The sequence below is a fragment of the Triturus cristatus genome, chromosome 12, assembly GCF_964204655.1.
Source record: "Triturus cristatus chromosome 12, aTriCri1.1, whole genome shotgun sequence".
Lineage (NCBI taxonomy): Eukaryota > Metazoa > Chordata > Amphibia > Caudata > Salamandridae > Triturus > Triturus cristatus.
Window position 1 is genome coordinate 544,073,810 of NC_140595.1, and position 21,610 is coordinate 544,095,419.

At 41.8% G+C, this 21,610-nt stretch overlaps 1 protein-coding gene across 2 annotated transcripts in view; it reads left to right on the plus strand.

Moving 5' to 3' along the window:
• Window positions 1-21,610, plus strand: part of LOC146776248 (dipeptidase 2-like) — a 369,058-nt gene that overhangs the window by 186,502 nt on the left and 160,946 nt on the right. The window contains exon 1 of one of the 2 annotated variants that reach the window (XM_085636819.1): window positions 1,241-1,370. The exons of the other annotated variant lie outside the window; for it this stretch is intronic. The gene's annotated coding sequence lies outside the window, so the exon portion shown is untranslated. Of the gene's footprint in view, window positions 1-1,240; window positions 1,371-21,610 lie in introns of those variants that run through there. 2 annotated transcript variants of the gene reach the window in all.

Genomic DNA, 21,610 nt, shown 5'->3' on the forward strand with positions numbered 1-21,610 from the left:
CATTTTTGCGAAACCTTGCTCCATCAACACCTTAGCCAGTCATTGTTTCCACTAATTACTGGTGACTTGCGTTACTCCTTGTTCTAGTCTTCATTGTCATACTCCTTCCGCTCTTCTGTGTTCTGAGATGTTCAGTAGCTTCAGCCTGTTTGGGTTTGGTTAGCCTAAGGGGAAATCTGGACAAGACTGATATTTGCATAAAGCACAGTATGACAGAGGCTTTATAGCGCAGCCTAGTGGTAGTGAAAAATTACTGCAATAAGTGTATGTGTACTGCAGTGTATAGGCAGCACTCCAGGAGGCAAAATTATATTGAACTCATTAAAGAAAATAGTGCTTACAGACTAAATAAGACATACCGTGTAATAACAGAAGTAAAAGGGCCAGTCCTCATGGGCGGTTACAAAGGAAGACAAGGCATTACTAAAGAAGGACTAACAAGCCTATTAACGAATCAGAAGCCAGCATTTACAAAGGACAATGACACAAGGCAATGAAAAATATGGGCGGAGAGTGGGCGGAGCTTCAAGTCCAAACTCTAATACAGCATGCCTCGTAGAGCAGCGCACATGCACTGCCCAGGCTCGACATTAAAAAAAGTGCCAGTTTTAGAGGTGAGATCCACTTCACCTTCTTGAGGAAAGTGATGGGGAACAGTAGAAAAAAGAGAAACGAAGATTCTTTGCAATTAATCTGAACAATCCTGGTTATGGCTTTGTGTATTAATTAGTTGGCATTTGTTTGACTGTTCATGCCTTCCCCTGTAGCCCGCTTATGTTGAAAGTGTTGAGTTTTCAGTGTGAGAATATTGTATAATACTGTTTTGATCAGGATTACCGAGGTGTGCCTCTCCGCATCATATTGTTGATTTGTGTATTAATAACCATAAAGTCATCTGAACAGGTGAACAGAATTTATTGCACAGACTACATATGTGGGGGTGTCCCTTCATGCCGGTCACAAGACCAACTGACCCTATTGAACACCCACCACAAGTCCTCTGTCATCCACTGGAACACCCCACGGCACCTACGTCCCATGAAGCTATACGCACGCAACAAACAATAGCGTCAAATCACACAATTCCCAGCCCCTTGTCAATTCTAACACATTTGCTGTTCTACTGTGGCCAGCGCGTGCATTACTCATCTCTTAATGAGTATGCGGGAGGACGTCATCTTGTAAATGGAGATAAGTGCCCAGCTGTTCATAAAAAAAGAGACCCGCCCCCTTGAAACACGATAAGAGGGTTTTGCCGTTTCCTCTCTTTTGAGGCTTTGAGAGGTTTTACAAGTCCTCATTTGGCCAAAATAACGGAGTCGTGAACTGTCTGGCCAGGAAGTCCTGTAGATGTTTGCCGAGTCCTTGCAGTAAGTGCAGTTTGCATTCATATCCTTCGCACGTTTAGTAATATTTCTGTAATTCACCAATAGAGCTTGCCTTTTCTCTCGTACTGCTTTGTCTCTTATGTTAGCGACTTGAAATTATGTTACTAAGTGCAAATGTTATGATATTTTACAGAACGTGTGTTTAAATGTATTGTTTTTTATAACGTGATTTTTGTTGTGTTCACTAAAACCACTGCAGCTGGTTTAGGCAATCTATCTGAATATTCGGCTTAATTTTTGAAATTCAAACCTCATTTTAAATGTGAAGGCACATACATGCAGCTGTTTCGGTTTGCGCGAGCAGTTGCGAAGGGCCGTTGGGTTTAGAATGTATTAGAATCATGCAGTGTCACTTTCATATCTTTATCAGGTTGTGTGCTGCGGGTGGTCCGTGGACAGATACTTCTAAACTACCCTGCTATATAAAGTTCTGTTTGCTCATATGTACGTAGATCTTAGGCAATCTATACATTGCAGATTTGCACCTCTCTCCTTGAGACACATGCGCTTAAGTAAAACGCCCAGTGCTCACAGGCTAAAAGCTTTATTTTGAGGATCTGCTGTGGCAAGTGAAGCGTCTACGAAAGACGCACGCATTATCATAACAGAGAGCACTCTCAATCGGCTTATTCGTGAAATACCATTAGCTCGATCTTTTCAGGCTAGTAACTTTCCTGTGCATTGTTTGAAACCTTACGTCTGGCCTTCCTCGTGTAATTAAAAAAAAAATCATATTCGGTCTGGGTTACATACAAAGCTGTATGTAAGCCAGACCTAATGTGACTTTTTTTTGGTCTCGTCAGTCTAATGTAATAAAAACAACTTAACAATAAAAAAATACAAACAAATAAGCATACACAGTGGGGCTTGGGCAAGCCCTTTCACCTGCTCAACTGTCATTCATATTTTCTTTCCTCCCACCAGAGCATCGTGCTTTGAACAGCAGTCAGCCCACCTTAACAGCTGGCTCTCTTGTTCTGTGAGCGATGGCATATTTACTTGGTCGCATGTGCACACGAGACATCGTTTACAACGAATGCGCTACACTGCATTCCATCACAAGGCGGTTTTTACGACTGCGTTGTTACAACGTGAATAATTACATCACAAGTCGTTACAATGACTTCCTGTAGGGGGCAGAAGGTGTTGGGGTTACAATCCAACACCTTTCCTGCTGTTGCACAAACTGGAGTAAGGATAGTCGCAGTAACAACTTGCAATGTAATGGTTCGCGTTGTAACAACGTGGTCATTATAACGACCGCGTTGTAATGGAATGCGTTGTAGGGCATTGGTTGTAAAGAGATATATTCATGTGCATACAGTGGCGGCCGGTAATTTGCCCGAGCATCCACCCGTGCACACACATACACTCATCTACATGCACGCTTACTTCTACCCATCCATTCACAAGCGAGCACACATACACCCACCATTCACAAGCACGTACACACCCATTCACAGCATGCAGCACAAATGCACATACATTCATACATAAACATGCACCCAACATTGAAAAAAACATACCAGGTCACGGTCATGACACTGGGTGGCAAGAGGGAAGCTTCGGTGGTTCCCAGAGATTGGAGAAGAGACTGCCACCTCCTCACATTGGCTGACCTTGTCAAGGGTCAACAATGAGAAGAGGGCCTTCCCTTACTTATCACAGAGTAGGATGGGGTCAGTGAGACTTGCTGACACCACCCCACTCTGTGATGGGGCGTGACAGGTAGACAGTTGACCCAGAGAACTTCATGGCTTAAAACTGAAGCACCCAGGTTCTTGTCCACCAGTGACGAGCTCCCCTCCCCAGGAGGGGGAGGGCCTTGCAGTGCATTGCTGCACTGAGGAGGTCACATCCACAGAGTTGTCCTTGTTCCAGCTCCACCGCAATCGTTCTCCTGTCCAGCTTGCCCACAGTCTTCTACCCTCTGTTGCCTGTCTACCTGTTGCCCTCTGTTTGTGCCTCCTCTGCTCGATTCTTGCTCTGTTTTGCCTTTTTGGCTTGTTTTTCTGCCAGTTGTTTTGCCTTTTTCTGCTCCCTTTTCTGCCCTCTATTTTGCCTTTTCTGCAAATTTTTCTGCCCTCAGTTTAAGCCTCTGCAGCTATGTTTTGCCTTTTCTGCTCATTTTTCTGCACTCTGTTTTGCCTTTTTCTGTCTTGGTTCTCTGTTTTGGATTTTCTGCTAGCTGTTTTGCTTTTTCTGCTAGTTTTTTCCCTCTTCCCGCTACCCAGCGTCCTGCCTTCCCCCCCCCCCCCCCCCCCCAAGGACCTACTTAATGGAGGCCACAGTGTGACCCCATTGAGGAGATCCTTTGAGCAAGCTCCCCCTGTGACTGTTCTCCTGTCCAGCTTGCTTGCAGTCAGCCACCCTCTGCTGCATGTCTACCTGCTGCCCTCTGTTGTGCCTCCTCTGCTTGTTTCTTGCTCTGTTTTGCCTTTCCTGCTCATTTTTCTTCCCTCTGTTTTACCGTCTTCTGCTCTGCTTTGCCCTTTCTACTTGTTTTCTTCCCGCTGTTTTCCCTTTTCTGTTCATTTATCTGCCCTCCCTTTTCTGCTTGTTTTTCTGTCCTCTGTTTTGCCCTTCTGCTCATATTTTTGCCATGTGTTTTGCTTTTTCTGTTAATGTTTTTGGTCTCTGTTAGCCCTCTTCTGCTCTGTTTTGCCTTTCCTTTGCTTTGCTGTTTTCAGCTTCTTTCTTCCCTGTTCCCGGTTTCCTTAAGACCTGTTGCAGGGGTAGTTAGCATGACAGAGACCTGGCACACCAGTACCCAGATACCTCAGAGGTGAAAGTGCTACGCTCTGCGTATGATGATTGACTGATTGATTGAGTTGTGAAATCATCAGCCTAGCAAAGTTCGGCTCAGGCAGACCAAGTGCCTACTCATTTATTTTCTGTACAGTGCCTTGCTGCCTGACCCGAACATAAAAAGTGTCTGTCAGGCCATCCTTTGCTCAGCTGGACTGACACACTTCATATATGAAAACCTGACACTCACAGCCACTAGCGCTATACTTCAAGCCAACAGCTACCAAACACACAATCTTAAAAGTAATAATCCCTATGAATTTCCCAGAGTCAAAATACATTTCTCCATAGAAGATGAATTTCTGTGTCACAGCAATGAATCAATAAATCACGCTTGCCTCCACTGAGTGGGGGAAAAGTGTTGTTTCTTTAACAACATTTGGTTTACATATACTTCGGAACAATAATATTGGATACATTCATAATGCTTTAGTAATAGTTAATGTCACAGCACTCAGTCGACCTGGGGAGGGATACAGAGCTCTAGAAGCCAGTGGCGGCTGGTGACATTTGAAAGTGGTGTGGCGTAAAACAATTGTGGTTGTTCACTGTTGCGAGCGAGCTTAGCGGGCAAGCCTGAACCACCTACGGGGGTTGGGGGGGGGGGGGGGGGGGGGTTCTTTTCCCTCAGAAACAATTTTGAAAAAATGAGTGGGCAAATGGTGCATTTTCAGGCAAATTTGAGAAAGCAGGAAGGTGTCAACCACTCTGAGGTCTGATGACAAGGCACCAAAGCCAGACAGTAGGCAAAGCACTGCAGACAGTACGTGTCCTTGACCAAACCAACTTAAACAGGCAGCTCGAACATGATGTCACCCACTCTGCGGCACAATACTGCATCACTGCTAGAGAGACTCAGCATTTTGGTTTTTAGCTGGGGTCTATGGCACATCCCAGCTAATACATGTATCCCTACTTACACACATTTATTGATTCATACCACCCTCCTCGATCCCATTACCTCTGTGCCTAACTACACCTCACAACTGATCCTTTTTTCCATACCTGTGCCTGGTGTCATTTTCTTCTCTTTTTGAAATCACAAAAGCTATCAATTTCTCTACATTCCCAAAATAATGCGTATTAAAACTAAATTATCAGTTACAAAAAGACACGCTTTCATAATTACATAATCACAATTCATATAAGCAAACACGTGGTACAGTTCATCAAATTTTTGTATAAACCACTTTAACACTCTTATTACAAGGAAAGAAGGATAATTATAAGGTTGCTTCTTGTCAAGCAATGGTCTGTACACCATTCTTTTCACGAATATTAAGCGTCCTTACTGATAGAGAAAAGACACGTCGATCTCAGCTGTTTTAAAAATTTTTTTTTTTTACTACAAGTCAGGTTTGTTTTGGCAACAACACAGGCATTACCGAGATATTCGACATCAAAAGTACAGCGCTTAGAAAGAGAAGCCCCTAATAATTATAGCACTGTCAAGCTATAATCTTTTAAATACGAGCGACATGTACAGGATTTTTCCTAATCTCGACATCAAGAAATCCTCACTTTTTGAAAAGGCGGAGGTGGTAGCAAATTACTTGAGAAAAAGGTAAACGTAACTCAAATGTCTGGGGTAAAGAAAGGGAATTCACTTCTCTTTCCATCCACATTTCAACTGCAAGGTGAAAATCAATTTGGAAAGAAACGCACATCCCCTTACATGCAGAATACCCTAAACGGCGGGACTCTGAACTACCAGACAGACCTGAAAGAGTTCGACTGTACACAAAAAATGTCTCTAAGGTTTGTCTTCCTCGCCCCTGCGCGCGCTTGAGGCAGCTGCATAACTCGAAGTACGCAGCGTTACTAGTACACCTTTCTCTCAACTCAGAGCACAACGAGAAAGATTTTCTGTTGGCACTTGCGAGAGCCTTTCTAGCAAAACAACAGAGGTAGCCGCCCCTGGTCAGCAGCAAGGACTTTGTTAATTGAGCAATATTATCAGCAACATGTTTTTAAAAGAAATGCAAAGGCACACAACTTAATTTCTCGGAAACTTAACATGGCCCACAACAGAAGAAGCACTTTATTTAAACATGCCTGTGCGCAAACGTAGAACAATTAACAATGCTGTTAAAGCTTAAATAGTCTGGCTACATTTTTTTTTAGATTTTTCTTTTCAGTTTTGCATAAACATGTACAACTTGTGGTATCAAGCAGAAGAAATTACAATGAGAATTTATGGTGGACCATATATGACACGATTCACATCAGTTTAGTTTATATTTTCAATTAGACATATGACTGTTCATGGAGTCTGATTTCTGGGTCCATTAACCTCCACTCCCTTACACCATTCCATGCCACCCCTTTTTTGGCACACCATTTTCCAGCAGTACTCTGGTTGTTATATTATGCCTTGCTCCCCCCCCCCACCCGGACTGGATGCCAAGTAGCAGTAGTCCTCTTCCAGATCTGGCATTGTTCCCCCATGTCCAGCAGTTTGTATCTCTTACCCCACCTAGTCCTGGGCTGATGTTGTTCTATCTGGGCCGTCGGTGACGGGGCGGGGGGGGGTTCACCAGAGTAACTTCTAAGTTGTGCAGCATGTTTGCCCACTCCTGGCAATCTTTCTCCAAGTGCTCATCGATTCAAACCCCCGCATAGGCCTCTTCTGCCAACACTCATTCGGCCATATCTCTGGCGTGACATCCATCTGACAGAAGTCTTCCATTTGGCTTATAGTAGCCCTAGCTCTACAAACCTATAGTTTATCCTCCCATGTTTGGGGCACGGGATGAGCCAGACTAACAATTTTTCACTGCCGTCTACAAAGGTTGAATGTGCTTTGGAGAAAGTGGTGCTGACAAATGTTTTTTTCAGTCCAATGTTGAAGATGTTTTTTATGGTATCTTGGTTGCACAAGGTTATCAAACACAACCCAATGAAAGCAGTGGTGTAACAAAGGTTCAGGGGCCCCCCCGGCAAGGTACGTGGAGGGGCCCCCCTCCGGACTCAATCAGGAGCTCCCCGGCCGAAGTGCTGTGCAAAGGGGGCCCCCTGGAGCTTGAGTCCCCCCGCACCGCGGGGGCCTGTGTTACGCCCCTGAGTGAAAGTTTTTGTTCAAAAGTTTATTTAGGTAGTGTTTTTTTTACTCTTTTAAGGGAGGTTGGGGGATTTGCACTCTTAACCCCACTTAGTTTTGTTGCTACTTACATCCTCTCCCACCATACTCCAATTTTTTCACAAATACTTTACTCCCCCTCCCACTTCACCTCTGTTTTTACCCCAACCTGCTTACCCCCCTTTTTGCTTCTATCAAGTTTCTTTTACTAACCCCTAACTCCCATTCCCAATTTACTCTCGCTCTCTTTCCTTTTTCAAACCTCTACTTTACTCCATTGTTTTACAAATCCCTTACACCCACTATACTCTATTTTTAATTGATCTATTATTCCCCCTCCTGCTTTACTCGTGTGTATAACCTTTCCCACGAAAAAATATTTTCTTGGAGAAGGTATTTTGTCATTTTACCTTTTCTCTCAAATGAAGTTTCGTCATCTTGTCTAATAGTCGGAAATTCGTCATTTGAGAAATTCGTCAAAATGACTGATCACCGCATACAAAAATGCCTACTTTTAAAAATGTGATAATATGTACGTTTTTTATACAATTGTATTTCTGCATACTGATTCTCTTCTTACCTGCCAGGTGGAACCCACCACTCAGTATTTCGTTTTTAGCTCTGGCTATGTGCACATTTTTAGAAATCATCTTTTAATCTGTCTAATTGGTTTGCAACCGAGAAATCGGCCAACGGTGCTGATTAGACATCAATGCCTAATTCACAACAAAATTAAGTAAAAATCAAGTTACCTCGCCCGCCTTCATCACATCTCGCTATGATGTAACCTGCATGTGAAGGAGATACGCATTTGATTCTAGAATTCTGTGATGACTTTGTGTAAGAAACATTTGCCTGTCTCCTAAACACATGTAAAGAATTTTTGTATTTGAAGGAAGTGTTCTCAGTATCTGCGCTGGTCAGTAATTTTAAAGTAACGACCAGGTACATACCTATTTCATCAATGAAGTAACAAATAATGACCAGGAACTCTAAAGTGTTGGGAGGAGTCCATGAGATTTCTACTACCCATAATGGAAGGGGCATGGCTATCTTTAGTGCGGAAGATGCAGTGGCGCCAATGATGGGGGTGTGATTGGCACTTTGCCCACAAAAGTAGCTGTCGTTTACTACCAACCACGAGGACATTGTGCCCAGTTTCTCTTCTTGCATTAGGGCCAATGGCAGCGCGAGCAGAAGAGCCAAATCTTACAACACACCAATATCACATCAAAAATACTCAAGATCATGGGACCAACGAGAGCTCCGCCCCTTACTGATGAGTCAAAAGTTACCTCTTTAACATCTCTGCCAAATCATGTTTGATTTTCTTCATGAGTATTTGCATTAATATCAGAGATCATTTGTTTAGAGATGTTTACACATGTACTAGCTATAAACAGTGTTTTCCTAGGAAGATGTGACCCGGGGCAAGATGAAAATTGAAACAGATTAGATTACAACATTTATGAAATAAGGTGTCCATAAAGACAAATTTACCTATCAAGCCCAGCTAGGTTTACACCTCAAAATTAAAGACCAAGCAACTTTTGCACTATATATGGCGAACATTTTCACAAAGTAAAAATAAATAAAATAATTTATTTCGATTTGCATTAATACCACACAAACAATATTCTTCAAATGAAAAGAAAACTAAAGCAATAGCACTCAAGAACATTTAAGAATATATTACTGAGACATAATTACCCCATACCCAAGATATGCATCCCACCAGAAAGAGGAAAATGCGTATGGCTATGGTCAATTACACAATGAAAATGCCCTGTAGGTAATGACCTCTTTATTATGCTTAGTGGGCACCTTTATGTTAATCCAGACATAGCCAAAATTATTTCAATAACATCTCCCATTGATGTTCACTATCAGGTCAGGGTTACTCTTATGCCAGGGTTTGCCACAATTTTATTTAGTGAGCCATAAAATACCAAACATGCAAATTAAGCAAAAGATTGTTAATTTGGAAGGAATTACCCCACTGACTTATGCTATATCTTGCTTGTCCAAAACACAATTCTAATGAGAAAATCTTGCCCTGGAAGCTATGGAACAAACCACATCAATATGTTTAGAGAAATATGTATTACGTATTTAACTCCAGCATGGTCGGTCCCAAGCCCAGCTGCGAAAGGAGGAGGGTTATGCTTGGGGCTAGCTACCCCACCATATAAAAAAACCCTAACTACAGAAATGTCAACCAAAAGACAGTATGGCCTTGGGGCCTTGTGGTGAAAGCCAGAGATCCCTAGAAGCGACAAAGCCAATCTAACTGCTTTCAACCAAGTTCATCACCATCATGACATGGAAAGTAATGAACTTGCAGGAGACAGGCAAGACAGCCCAAGTGGCAGCTGAGATGAAAAAATACAACCTTGCCCTGCTTGGCATCAGCGAGAACAGATGGACACAGTTCGGACAGAAAAGACTGGATCCAGGAGAAATGCTGCTGTATTCTGGACACGAGGAAGAGAATGCTTCACATACTCAGGGAGTAGCACTGATGCTAACACCAGCATACAACAGAGCTCTGATGGGATGTGAAGCCCATGGTCCCAGACTCATCACAGCGACCTTCCACACAAAGAAAAAGAGGAACAACATGAATGTTATCCAGTGCTATTCACCTGCAAATGGCTGCAAAGAAGAGAGAAAAGAACAGTTTTACTATATACTCCAGTCCATCCAGTAGAAAACCCTTGAGAGAGACATCACCATACTGCTAGGGGAACTCAATGCCAAGACTGGAAGCGACAACACTGGGTACAAAGAAGTCATGGGCAACCATGGCCTTGACAACATCTTTGTGCCCTAAACACCCTAGTGATGAGTGATAATGTATTCCCACACAAAAGAGTACACAACGCAATGTGGGTGTCACCAGACCATTCAACAAAGAAAAGGATTGGTCATGTCTGCACTGCAAAGAATTTATGGAGGTCCCAGGGATGTCAGAGCGATGAGAGGTGCGAAGTAGTGTCAGACCATCACCTTGCCATAGCCAGGCTAAAGCTAAAGCTGAAGAAAGCATGGATGGAACCGACGCTAGTGAAATATCGCCACCCTCGTCAAAGATGCATATAAACAAATGAATAATTAGTCACCCTCAGTAAAAAGTTTCAAGTCCTGCAAGAACTAGAGGACAGCGAGACTCAGTAGAAAGTCAATGGAAGATGATCAAAGAAACAGTGATATCAACCTGCAGGAGGGACTGGGTCCCAAGAAACACCAGCATAAAGAATGGATCTTCACCACAACGCTCTGCAAATCCAAGAGTAAAAGGAAAGAAAGCTGCAGTCAACACCAGCCGAACAAGAGCAGAAAAAGCTTAAGTTCAAGGGTAATAGACCAAAACCATCAAGAAAGCAAAGAGAAGCTTAGGAGCAGACAAGCGAATAATTCATCAATAGTCTTGCTACAGAAGCTGAGGAAGCAGCAAGCCATGGAAACTTGAAACAACTCTACAAAATAATAAGAAAACTCTCTAGCAGATCCAGCAAGCCCTGTTAAAGACAGCTGGGAAGACAATCACGAGCAATGCAGGCCAACAACAAAGACGGGTGGAGCACTTTGAAGAACCGCTGAAGCAGCCAGGGCCAAAGTCTCAACCAGACATATAGCTAGCTGGCAAGGACTTACCAATCGACTGCAGCAGACCAACCAAGGAAGAACTACAGTGAGCCATCAAACCTCTGAGAAACAAAAGGCAGCAGGACCCAACAACATTTCTGCACAGGCACTGAAGGCAGACATTAAAACATCAGTAGACATCCTGTACCCCATCTTTGGAAGGTTTTGGGAAGAGGAAAACGTGCCATCAGACTGGAAGGAGAGAGATCTGATAAAGATCCACAAGAAGGGGAACTACAGAGGGAGAACTCTTTTATCAACCACGGCAAGTGTTAAGCGGAGTCATCCTGAACATAATGAAGGTACAAGTCTGTGCTCAGTTGCGAGATCCCCAAGCTGGCTTCCACAAAGATTGATACTGTTCAGACCTGATTGCACCACTGCTCATGATCTTTGAGCAGACGTTGAAATGGAACTCCCTCCTCTATGTCAACTTCATCAACTATCAGAAGGCATTTGACAGCATGGCCAGAGAGACCCTTTGGAAACTCCTCCACCACTACGGTGCGCCAAATAACCTTGTAAGAATCATCAGGAACTCTTAAGAGATAGTACATTGAGGATAACTCACAGAAGCCTTACCAAAGAGGACCGGATACTGCCACAGTTGTTTTGGCTCACCTTTTCTCTTTCTGCTGGTCACAGACTGGATCATGAAGACATCCATAGTAAGGAGAAGAAATAGGATCCATTGGACACCTTAGATGCAGCTCAATGACCTGGACTTTGTAGACAACCCAGACCTAATCTCCCATACCCTTCTGCAGATGCAAGACAAGACGTACAAGGTGGCAGCTACAGCAGCAAAACCTGGCCTCAACATTCACAGGGGAAAAGCCAAGATCCCATAAGGCTACACAGTCAGCACAACTACAATCACTCTTGCAGGCGATTCTCTGGAAGAGGTTGGGGCCTTTACCTACCTGGACAATGTCATACAAGCAGGGCAGCACAAGGTCAGAATCAGCAAAGCAGGGGCTGCCTTCATTGAGCTAAAGAAGATCTGGAGCTCGAAGGACCTAACACCACAAACCATGATCAGGTTTTTAACATCAACATAAAATCGGTCCTTCTGTATGGATCAGAAACTTGGAGGACAACAGTTACCACCAACAACAAAGTCCAGACTTTAATCAACACCTGCATGAGGAAAACCCTACAAATCCACATGCCAAACACTACCAGCACCAATGACCTTTGGCAGCAGACTTTCAACTCCCTGTACGTTAAGAAATCAAGAAAAGATACTGGGGCTGGATAGGTAACACCCTCTGCAAGTACGCATCAAACACCACCAGTACAAGCCCTGGCCTGGAACACTCAATGATAAAGGAAAAGAGAAAGGCCAAGAAACACCTGGCACCAAGGCCTCATGACTGACTGCAAGAGATGGGTTACACCTGGAGTCGATTGAAAGAGAAGCTGGGGACAGAGGTGCGGGGAGAGACCAGTTGATGGCCTATACCCCAGGAGGGGTAGCAGGCATAAGTAAGTAGGTAAGTATTATGTATTTATGCAGTGCCAAATCATCATTGACGTTAGAAAACCAAACAATGAAGTACACAATCAAGTTAGTTAAGAAGGGAAAAATAATAAATGAAATAAGACAAAAATTGTATCAAAAGTGATAAGAAATTTATTTATTTATTATTTTTAAAAAAATTAAAGAAAAAAGGACAAGGAAACAATAAAACACCAAATTGTAAAACAGGATTCTGAAGCTGACAAGTGTTCCTTGAAGACAGGTATGTCAAGTTTCGGCTTCCACTGAAGCCTTAAATTGTGGTGTCAAAAGCTCCAATCAGAACAGAGCGAATTCTGTAGCCAGAGTTTGCTTTGCCACTGAAGTGATGTTACCATTTTATCCCAATTTCAAGGAGTATTTTGGAATGTAGCCACTTCTTTGGTTGTCATCATCTTCCTGCAGGGCCGAACTGTAGTCTGTAGATTATAAGGGATCCTTTTTAGCATTTCCTCAGTAGCCTTGGACTTTGCTTCAGAAAGCTTAGAGTGGGGCAAACTGGCAATTCATATCATCTGAGATTGTTTCTTTCTCAGGATGCCTTGCTGCCTTGTCCAGTTGTGTGGGGGCCACAAAATAACTGGAAAATGATCTGGTGAGCCTGAGCAATGAAAGTGGTAATGTCTTGTTTAACAACAGAAGAAAATAGTTATTATGCAGGTATCCCCCAGCTATATTGCTTGAGTTACATCTAGTGCTTTTGGTTTTCAGTTAGAAGCAATTAAAATTAATAAAACACCACCGAAAGGGTTATGCGCCTTTCAGTAGAAACTGGATTTTGATTGTGCAAAAGCAGTACAATGGCTGCTCGTACCTTTTGTTTTATGGATGCTTCCACTATGACCCACTCAGACATGCTGCTTAATTAGGTGTTATGACATACACAATGTCCCTGTGCCTATTTCAATTCCCTTTTTGGCAGCACAGTACACCTCATATGCCTTCAGCTTACTGTTGTTACAGTGTAGCAGCAAGCAGACTCTCAGAGTAAGTCTGAGCAGGGTCTCAATTCAGTCTTAGTGGCCCAACCCTGATGTCATAATCCCTCACTGAGAGTAGGGCAGCGCTTTGTTTTCCTTATCATAATAGTGGCAACAGAGATCCCTGTGCACATGGATGCCTCTGAGTCAATGTTCTCTCATAAAAGGCTGCATCCAACATTCCTCCTGTTCTTAGTTTTGCATTGACATCCTAAACAGTACAGCTCAGAAACATGAACAAGAGACCACTGCTCTAGGTTTTCGAGAATATACTTTGCACAGTGCAATTTCAGTAAAAATGTGTGTATGGACCCATTCGGAGGCTGAGCACGAATGTAGAAATCGTTATGATACAACCCCATAATCGCCAAGTTAAACATTCATTCCTGCGGCCTCCATATCAAAATATATCTAGCAACTTATGCTGCCAAAATAAGACTTGGCGCTTGGCAACATCACTGACATCTTACAACAATCCTTCACAAGTATATATAAAAATAAAACGTGGTTATATTCTAACCAACCCTATGTTTTTAATGTAATTTATTTGTCTGTTTTCATGGGCCAGTTTTTCTAATTCACATTTTCAGGTTTTTTGAAGGGTTACAAATATTGAGATTTTTCCTTGTGGATATGCATTTTTATCTATTAAGTTTTTTGAGGATTTTTTACATCTATTTTTGTGGATTTAATTTGGTGGATTAATTGTCGGTTGCATATTATTTATTATTAATAGGAGGGGAATGTTCATTTGCTTTATAGTTTCACTTTTATTTCCCAGTCTAAATGTACTGTTTTATTAAAATAAATATTTTATAATGAATAGTAAAAATAATACAAATATTTATCAATAAATTAGTATGGTGGTGTTTGTTATAGTTTACCATTAGGTTAAACTTGAATATATATAGTTTTTTTTCAGCCTAGTGTTCTTGCTATGGATTCCTGGTTTGTTTGTGTTGTAGCACTAATGTGTATGGTGTAAATTTGTGTGATTGGTGGAAGGCACGATTTAAAATTGCCATCCATCATCCACGTTATACTTTATGTTAATCATAGTATGTTGTTTTCTGCTGCATACAGTCCTCTTTTTCTGTTGTTATTAGTGTAATCATAAATAACGAAGGGTTCCTCACTGTGAGTTGTAGTTAACATATTGGGACTATTAATGTCTTAGAAGTTTCTTAAGAGCAGCAGAGGCTTCATTTGTAACTTTTCTGGTTTGTACTGTTAAGTCTTTTTAAGTTTGGGATACATGGTAGTTGCCCTGTAGTGTACTTAGGAGCTTTTGGCAGGCTAGGTTTAAACATAGTTCCTGTAGGTTCGTGAGAACTAGTGCTTGCTTTCCTAAGGTTTTGTAAAACTTTTCCAACTTCTACTTTTGTTACATTTAGTACTACATTGTTTTTGAGTGTGCATACTCTACGTTTCTGCTCTCATGTAAATATATTCCAAGTGAGACAACATTAGCTTTCCTTTTAGGAAGTGATGGAAGTGCCTCTTTTCAGGATTATATTTGCAAACTTTAGAATTACACATCAGGGGCCTCATTACGATGGCGTTCGGGCGCTCTGCAGGATGGAGACCGCCTGACATGTAATCAAAAGCTCCACCAACTACATTACGATCCGACCGCCGTGAAGGTGGTCGGAAACATGTAGTTTACTATTGTGGTTTGTGCTGCAACCTGGAAAAGGGCCGCTGCACAAACTGCAATAGTAAAATGCATGTCTATAACATACAAACATCCATGCGCCATGTTGTAGGCACCATGTGGTGCCTGGCACATGGTGCACGGATGTTTGGTGGTCACCACGTGTCCCCCTGGGTACATATCTGAGGCCCACGTGTGACATGGGCCCTGCTAGGGGCCCCCAAAGTCACTTTCCGACAGCGTTTTCATGGCAGTGGGAATGCCCAAAAAAAATCAGTGGGACACTTACATACTAATCCCTACGGTGGTGCCTCCGTGGGCACCGCCTTCATTGTAGGGATTAGACTGCGTCCCCTGCTCCGATGGGCTTCTTGATCATGTTGGAGTAGGGTGGTCTTTCCCCCCTCCCAAATTGTTCCGACCGCCGGCTTTATATTCCAGCAGCCGGGCCACTGCCCTAGATCGGCCTGTCGGTGCCGGTTCGCTCAACATCGTAATCAGGCCCTAAATGTTTGTAATAACTAAAGTTTTAATTGGCATTAATATTTAAACCAGCATTACTTTTCGTTATACATTTCATACTTACAGTTTTAATGTTTCTTAATTTTAAGAGCTGTTTTTTGATGTCTGTTTATTTTTGCAAGTTATGAGGCAGGTGTGTAATTTTAGGGTGTTGAAATTAAAGGTTTGTTAGAATTATATGTTTTAAAAATAGATTTGATTATTTCTAGAGTTTATTTTATGCTAGTTTTTTAGAACTATAAAAATGCAAGGGTTACATACTACCAAGTTGTATATAATTACTTGTGACAGTGTCTTTGTGGAGTTTGTAGTGTAGAAGGGTTATTCAGGTATTTTCATCTATGTGTTTTGCTTTGCATCTGTTTCCTATATTGGGAAGTATAAATAGAAAGCATTATATTAATTTAGGAATTATTTACTCATAATTAATTCAGGTTAGGTTACTTACTTTTTAGAATTTTCTTTGTTTTAGTAGCTTGACTCTCCTTTTGAGTAGAATTTAGTATAGTACTTTTTTGAACTCTTGGAGTTTTTGCTGGAAATTAATGTACTCTTTCGGGTACTGGCTTTTTTTAAAGTTTATTTAACTTTGTGTTACATTTTAATATGTATTTATATTGTATTGTTTTGTCTTTTTAAATGTTGGCTTAATCTTTTTTTTAGTTTAATGATAGTTTAATATATTTTATAATGTATTTACAATTTAAGTTGTGTATATTTAATACATTGATGTAATATTTATTGTGCTATTTTAGAAGTTTTACTTTTAAAATATTAGTTAAATTGAAGTTAAATATAGTTATAATTGTTTTATACAATATTAACACTATTTTGGCACTATATATTGTTTTCTTCAATATTTGGTTAGTGCTCTTAATTTTCTATGGTTGTGGCTAACATCTGATACAACTGGCAGTTTTATTATAAATATTATTTCTTGGGGCTGACCAAATGTTATGATGAACCATATATAATATTATATGTAGTAGTAATATATTTTGGTACTAAAGATTGTCATTTTTTAGGTCTCGCCTAGCTATTGCGTTTACGCAATCGCTAGGCGAGACTCTAGTAAGAGGGGCATTTCAAAGTGCTCCCAAAAGTGGATTGCATGGCGAGCACGCGCACAATCACGTGTATCGTGCCGCCATGCAATTCGTTTAGGGAAGCGCTTCAGCCCACTGGCGCGTGCACGTGTAGCCACAGCCTCAGCATCATACTTCAAAGGGTCCGCTCCCCCGCCTGGAATGCGCTCCCCCACCACAGCATGCCGAGAGATTGTTTCCTCATGGTGCCTCACAACTGTCCCTCCCCCACCACAGGGCTTGTCTCACGGACGCATTGCCATCCATCGATTTCACTTTCATGCCCGTGTTCTCTTTGCCTTTCAGCACACAGCCCACCCTCCCCCCTCCGTGTTTTCTTGCAGCTTTGCCCAGATCTGAGTCTCAAACAACCAAAATAATACGTTTTCCCTGCACGCTTTCTGCGCTTACAAAGTTAACATATGCCACGCTCATTCCCTTTTCATCCTTCTAAGGTCGATAACATTAGCTCCATTAATTCTGCGTCTAAGGATTTAAATAACCATATGTTTTCTTGCAACTTTAGGCACTTCACACACACAGCCCCACTGCTCACACACACAGGCATCAAGGCAACAACAGAATGCTCTGAGCCCCACCAGTGTTTGCCACACACACATGCCTCTCGCATCTCGTGTTTTCTTCCAGCCTTGGCCCGTGTTCTCTTTGCCTTTCAGCACTCAGCTTCCCCGTAACCATCATTTAACTAACATCCTGCCATACTCATTCCATTTTCATCCTCGCTTTCACTTTCATGCCCGTGTTCTCTTTGCCTTTCAGCACACAGCTTCTCCGTAGCCACCATTTAACGACCATCCTGCCACACTCATTCCATTTTCATCCTCGCTTTCACTTTCATGCCCGTGTTCTCTTTGCCTTTCAGCACACAGCTTCTCCGTAGCCACCATTTAACGACCATCCTGCCGTAAACACCATTTAACTACCATCCTTTTAGTTAAAATAAAAGAATTGCCTCCAAGGGTTTAAGGAACCATAGGAACTTTTATTTAAGTATTAATTATTTGCAAAAATTAAAAGCCATTGTTATTTGTAATATCAATACATCTAAGTCACATAAATACAACACATATTGCATTACAAATGCTATAGGTGTCACATTTGCAACAGTTAAAACTATTGACATTGTACATGAGAAAGCTAGTAATTTCAATATTTTCAATACCTACACATAAATAAAAAATTAGTCAATTTACAATAAAAAAAGCTCAAACTTTCCTAATGCGAGACCTATTGCATTGCAAATGCTTGTTATATTTGGGTATTGTTCTATATTTTAAAGTGATTGTGATATTTTGTATTTCTTTATCTCTGTTACTGATATTAAGGTATTTTAAATATTATTTATGGCACTATTTTTGTGGTCAATAATTGTGTTTTCTTGTTTATGCATTGGATGATATTTTTGTTAACTAGCTTTGGCAATTTTTTTGCAAATTGATATTGTTGGTGCCGATATTATATCATACAATTTTTTTTAATTAAAAAATATTATTTCTTGGGACTTGCCAAAAGTAATTCATGTGTGTAGTTCTGCCTTAATAAGTAAGCATTTTTGTGCCACTTTTGAGCATGTTACACTTCCTTCTGATATTGAAGGGCAGATTTATTAGATTCTCACGGAGCACAGTGCAGCAGCCGCAAAAGCTGTGCTGTGGGAGAAGAGAACAGGAGAGCGCCATGTTGTCAGAATATGTCACTCCCCTCCCATCTCAATAGCGCCAGTGCAGAAATATGCTGTCGTACGCCAAGGACACACCTTTGCACCTTAGCGCAAGGGTGTCTCAGTGAGTCTAGCATAGGTTTTGTACTGGAAGGGAACCCTTCCAGTACAAAACACCATGCTTAGACTAACTTCAAACATTTTTCCACTTTGTATGTGTGCTGTAGAGTGCAGAAAAGAAAGTTGAAATGAAAGCATTTCTCCTTCATAGGGCCTATTTGAAATTGGCAAATTTTTCCCACGCTAAACGCCATCTACTTTTTTAAGTAAATAGAGCTTAGTGTCAGAAACCTTGGGTGGTTGCATGTGAACGGCCATGCACCACCCATGGTACGTCCCCATTGTGCTAAGTAATGCTCTGCTTTGCACTACTTTCAAGTGATTTTCCAGTGTTAAACTTGGTAAGCGCTGGAAAGTAGATTTGCCAACCACTTTTGTGATGTGAATACAGCGCTAAAACTTAGTAAATATACACCCCAGTCTGTTTATTTTTGACAGGGACATCTGATTTTAAAGTTTAATCGCTCATTCCAATACTTCTTCTCCCTTTCCACAGTGCATGTTTTAGGTATTATAAACAGGTTTTATCTAATTGTTAAAGAGGATTATAAACCTGACATAGACAAATCAAAAACAGAGTTCAGAAATGGAGACAAATATGATGTCTGCTGTACTGTTGCTTAAATGTGTGTGTAATAAAGATGAACATATGATGGTAAAGAGCTTGGGGTGGTGAGTGCTGTGAAATCCAGAGAAATGAATGACAGCACTTGTATTATGCCCAGTCTACAGTTTATTGGGATGTTATATTGAGGAAGGGGAGTGAATGTCTTAGGCAGAAGATCTTCCCCTTCATTCCAGATGAATTAAAAATAGCAGTGGTTATAGCGCTCATTACATCATGCCTGGAATATTGTGGTGCTCTATATTTTAATGCCAACAAGTCCACGCTCAATAAATTACAGGCCATCCAAAATGCTGCAGCCCTGTCAGTACTGAATGTTCCCAAACATCTCTCAGTTAAGGAGGACTTGTGCTCTCTTCATTGGCTACCTGACAACAAGTGTGTGACCTTTAAAGCTCTTTGCATGGTCTATATGGCATTCCTTTATCAAGGAGCTATGCCCCTACCAACTGCTGAGGAAGGTGACCGTTTAGAGTTTAACAAAGGCCAGATGGAGTGGCTGTGCTTTTTATTGGCAGCAGCCAAACTCTGGAATTTGCTGCTTGCTCATATTGCGAGTTCTAATTCTCATGCCGGTTTTCGTAAGTAGCAAAAAACCTGGATTATTTCTCAACTGCAATGGTGTGTATGGCTCTTTTTCCTTTTTTCATTTCAACAGCTCTTTCCAGTGATAGTGCTAAGAAGCCTTGTGACTTAACGGCCCTTATAAAATCAAATTCAAATACTAGAATAATTTGTGGTAAACTGGATGCAGAAAAAAGATGGCTAGAATAAGAAGGAAATATCTTTTGAGAAAAAGTAAAAAGCAAAGCATCAGTTGTTGAGGTTCATTGACCAGGTGGGCAGAATGTTGACATTGATGCTTTGCTCAATAGAAGAAAACAATGGTACAAGAAATGAACACCTTTAGACCAATGTATGGTCTAAAGGTGCCCCTTTCTGATCAACGTAAAAAAAAGGTTCTAGCCATCTCACCTAGAGGGGTCACATGTAAACACTAACCCTGGGCGTAGTTCGCGAAATAGCACTTCGCGAAGCTACGCAAAGTGCAGTTCGCACTACGCGAGCTACACGTAGCACTTCGCGAACTGCGTAGTACCTTGTTCGCACTGTGCCAGATGTCGTTTTCAATGATTGCACAGTGCAGACAAGCAACCGGCACTGTGCAATAATTGAAAATGGCATCTTGCACAGTGCGAGCTGTAGTTTTCTGCTGCTTGAGTTTTTACTCGAGCGGCAGCTTTCTCAACGCGAACTGGTAGTTTCTCATCACGAGCGGTCGCGAGCATGCGCGACCACTCGCAATGAGAAACCTGACCTCCTCGCGTTGGGAATCTCGCCGGAGGTTTATTTTCCATGCTCGCAATCGCCAACTTCATGTTGCTGATCGCGAACAAGGAAAAAGTCTCACCGGGATGTCATTTTGCTTGCTCGCGGTCGCCAACTTGAGGACCGTGAGCAAGCAAAAAATGACCGCAGCACTATGCAACACTACGCTACGCGTGTTCGCACTGTGCTACGTGCAATTCGCATAGTGCGAACTTCGCAAACTGCGCGAGCGTAGCGTAGTGCTTTGCCCAGGCTTACTAAACACTTTAAACCATTGGTGGTTGTTAGCCTGATTTGAGGTTCAACTCCAGGTCAATGTATATGTCATTTGTGATTTATGGAATTTTACTTTGCATGGAATTACTTTGGAATAGTAGAGCTATAGATTCACATATGGATTATTTATTCTGTTTTTATGCTGAGCTCAGAATTGAACTCTCACAAATTGCAATATTGGACAGCAATTGATGGGCAGAGATAGTGATCTCAAAACACATCTGCATTGTAGCGTGCCCAGGAATGCCTGCTTCTCCAAGGTACAGAAGCTTCAGATGTGCCATGAGGTGATGGTTTTCTCTGGGAGAAAAGACTTGCTTCCTCACAGCAGAGGTGGCAAGACGAGGAGGCATGAAAAGGTGTTGGGCTGAGAAAGGGTGGTATTTCTTGATGTGAGCTTTAGTATTAGGTGGGTTCCAGGTGCATGACAGTGGCTTCAAAACGCCTTTATGCAGGTGTGCAACTTGAGCTTGTTTGTGGAGGTGACACTTTTATCCAATGGATGGTGCCATGCCTCCCCAGGGAAGTGTCACCTGCTTTGTGAGGACATAGTGCTGTTTCATCATAAATAAATTGCTTTAGTTGGGTGAGAGTGTGGAAGGTTGAGCTTTCATTGCTGTAGTGTGTCACCCCAGGAAAGGGACGACAGCTTTAGGTAGACATTAGCTGCTGTGCCACAAGCAGGTAATATGATGCTTTATTGCAACATTTGCTTTGCCCGTAGACTTTTAAGCGACTTTGCAAACCTATGACAGCCCAGTCTTGAGGAGCTGAAGTTTCATGCATTATTCCTCTGTCACTTGGGAGAGAGAGAGTAAACTTCCTTATAATAAGGTCTTCTATTAACATACCTGATAATTGAATGCTTGAGTGCAAGCTTGTGATTATTTCCT